Source organism: Trifolium pratense, linkage group LG3, assembly GCF_020283565.1.
Source record: "Trifolium pratense cultivar HEN17-A07 linkage group LG3, ARS_RC_1.1, whole genome shotgun sequence".
Taxonomy (NCBI): domain Eukaryota; kingdom Viridiplantae; phylum Streptophyta; class Magnoliopsida; order Fabales; family Fabaceae; genus Trifolium; species Trifolium pratense.
This window is the reverse complement of record NC_060061.1, coordinates 41,801,129-41,804,882: the sequence shown is the minus strand read 5'-3', so window position 1 is coordinate 41,804,882 and position 3,754 is coordinate 41,801,129.

Genomic DNA, 3,754 nt, shown 5'->3' with positions numbered 1-3,754 from the left:
CAACACTCCTTATGTTTCCTTCCCCTCCAAACTCTACATCCTCAAGGAATCTTGCATTTCCCGTTTCAAAAATTGTTCTAGTGATGGGGTTATAAAACTTATACCCATAAGAGCGTTCGGCGTAACCTATAAAATAGCAGCTAATTGTCTTTGCGTCCAACTTACCTTCATGAGGCCTATAGGGTCTCGCTTCAGCTGGACATCCCCAAATGTGCAAGTGCCTAATGCTGGGCTTTTTCCCAGTCCATAGCTCATAAGGGGTCTTAGCTACTGCCTTACTAGGTACTCTATTAAGGATATAAACTGCGGTCTTTAATGCCTCTCCCGAAAATGACTCTGGTAGAGAAGAATGACTAATCATACTCCTTACCATATCCTTAAGAGTCCGGTTTCGTCGTTCTGCAACTCCATTCATGCTGGGTTTTCCCGGCATTGTGTATTGCGGAACAATTCCACACTCATCGAGGAAAAGCGCGAAGGGCCCTGGACGTTGTTCCCCTGATCCATCATACCGACCATAGTATTCACCACCACGGTCAGACTTGATAGCCTTAATTTTCTTTCCAAGTTGAAGTTCGACTTCAGCTTTGAATGATTTGAACACGTCCAGAGATTGAGATTTCTCATGAATCAAATAAAGGTAGCCGTACCTCGAGTAATCGTCTATGAACGTGATAAAATACCGTTGTCCATTCCAAGAACCTGAAGGGAAAGGACCACATATATCAGTATGAATTAGTTCTAAGACATCCTTAGCTCTTTCGGCATGAAAATTCCTTTTGTTTGTTTGCTTACCCTTGATACACTGGATGCAGACTTGAAAGTCCGACAAGTCAAGGGATCCAAGAATACTGTCTGACATAAGCCGCTGAATTCTCTGTTTAGAGATATGACCTAATCGCTTATGCCATAAGGTGGCAGAATTCTCATTTAATTTTTGTTTCGTACCATGTGACTCTACTTGCATTATTTTGTTATAAGGACATTCAATATCAAGCATATAAAGATTATCATTCAAAGAACCGTAACCGACAACATTTGAATCATATGAGAGGCTAAATTTATTATTTCTAAACGAACAAGCATAACCAGATTTGTCCAAAATAGAAATAGAAATTAAGTTCCGTCTAATAGACGGAGCAACATAAGTCTCAACCAAATCCAAATGAAAATCGGTCTTTAACAATAATCTAAAAGTCCCAATAGCCTCAACTGCAACTTTATTGTCATCGCCCACATAGATGAATCTTTCAGCATCACTTGGAGGACGGCTCCACAGGCAGCCTTGCATGGACATACTAATGTGAGTAGTAGCACCAGAATCTACCCACCAAGTATCCTTAGGTACAGAAACTAAATTAATTTCAGAACAAACAAAAGTGAGAAAATTACCCTTCTTTTCACGCCATGAGGCGTACTTGGAACAATCTTTCTTCATGTGTCCAGCCTTCTTGCAGAAGAAATATGTGGACTCCTTAGGTTGTTCCCTTGTTTTCTTGTTCTGGAAAAAATTTCTCGCAGTTTTCTTTAGCCTCTTAAAGTTAGTCGCACTTAGCACAGAGATAGAGTTGATTTGAGCAGTGAAATTAGGAGCGGTGGCAGCATCAACTGGATTGAAGAGAGAACAATAGACATACAATAACATTAGTAGGCATGTCATCAAATAATCATATGGACATGCACAATATTCTTTATATGCAAATTAAGTAAGACCCAAACAAGATACCAAGCACACCATTAATTCCCAATCTTTGATTGCAAGAATTAACTGTAAGCGGTACTCTCATGCAACGATCAAACATTGGTAATAAGTCCGGTCAGATAATGTGCGTCTTTGACACCAACCATTACCCACATGGAAAAAAAAACTTGATAATTACCACATATTTACCATCGCAGGTATGCAATTATTCGGCCAAACTGTGTCTTCCTTTTGGCCGACTAAAACAGCTCGCATGAACAATTACACACTACATCTTTTATAATTTCAATTGAATCAAATTTACACAACAGAGATTACTTTTGCAACATGTTGTTTCAACCAACTCAACTAAAATTATTAGACATTTTAATTTAATAAATTAAATGGGAAGGTCTTAAAATTCACATAAACATTACCTACAAATGTAATGTCAAAATTGTATGTTATCTGATTGCTTAATAATCAAATGACTATTAAACTAAGAACCTAAACACATCATTTGTGTTTATATCAAGTTCAGACCAACACATGTTGGTTGCACTCATGGGGTATGAAATCAGTAAGTATGAATTAAGCACGTTCAATTGTGCTCAAGTGTACATACGTGGGTACGAAGGGGAAAATTATATATCATACACGTTATTGTTCATTTAGTTTATAATGAAATTTAATTGAGGCCAAAGCCACTGACATGATTTCTCAAAATAATAAGTACCAATGAATCAAAATTAGCCACTAAAATTGAATTTAATCAAATGAGAGAAACATGATTGATTAAGGCTAATTAAATAAAATGACAGAAAATGATTCATATTCATATTCGGTAATGAAAGGTACATGTCCGAAAAAGAGAAAAAAAAAATTGCTGCAACTGTTACGAGATCAAAATAAACAGCTTAATGACATATCCACTGTGGTCCGAAAAATTAATTGTCTAGTTAAGGATAATAACAATCAGCTAGCTTTTAATGTTTCAAAAATTCAAATAAGGATGATCCAATTTGACAGTATAAGATGATCTGATTCGGTACTATAATTAAAGCCCATAATTGAAAGTAATTCTCAATAATGTTGACAAAATTAATCTAAATCTTTATGGAAAGAAATTTATGACAAAATAATAACCGATACTCATATTTGGAAACCAAATCAAATATGTTAATTTGTTTCAAAATTAAAACTAAAGGAAACAAATTAGACTTATATCAATTTATTATCATTTTAATCGAAAATATGTCAACAAGAAAACTCTACTCCGTGAAAACCGGAGAAATCAAAATTGCTTTAACACTGGATCCATAAAAAATTGAATTGTCGAATTTGAAACTGATAAAAGTATGATAAGCCAGATAAAAGTAATCATGGATGTACGATTATATATACAATCTTAAACTAAAATTTGAATTGTAATATACTGAATAATCCCAATTAAGCATGATGATATAATATACCAAACCGCATACTAAACCGAAAAACAAAATTATACATATGCATGCACATATACACCAAAATTAAAAGCTGCCACGATCATAAAAAATTGCAACCTCATAATAGCAACAAACGAAAAGCATATACGAACAAATATACATACTTTCAAAACACTGGATTCATGGCATGCATATATGAAAGCCCAAAAACAAAAAAAAAAAAACAAAACCGCAAAATAAAATATAAAAATAGATAAACACAAACTTATGTGTATTTTATTCTGCAGAATTAATTATAAACGATAATTAAAGGTAATCATATTCATATAAACACAGCCAATCAAAATAACATTAAACCAAATATGACCGAAAATATAGATATTCATAAGGATCAAGCATGTCCTGCTCTGATACCAATTGTTAGAATTAAATCACTAAATTAGGATTAAACACATATACATGTTCAACATATTATGACATATACTTTAGTGCGGAAACAAAATAGTCATAGAAACATGTATAAAATTATAGGATCGACAAGATGATCTTTAGGAATACCTGGATCCATGATGAAAAGTTCTTTTGCAGTGATCCTGAAACACAAAGAGATGGTGGCTAGATTGGT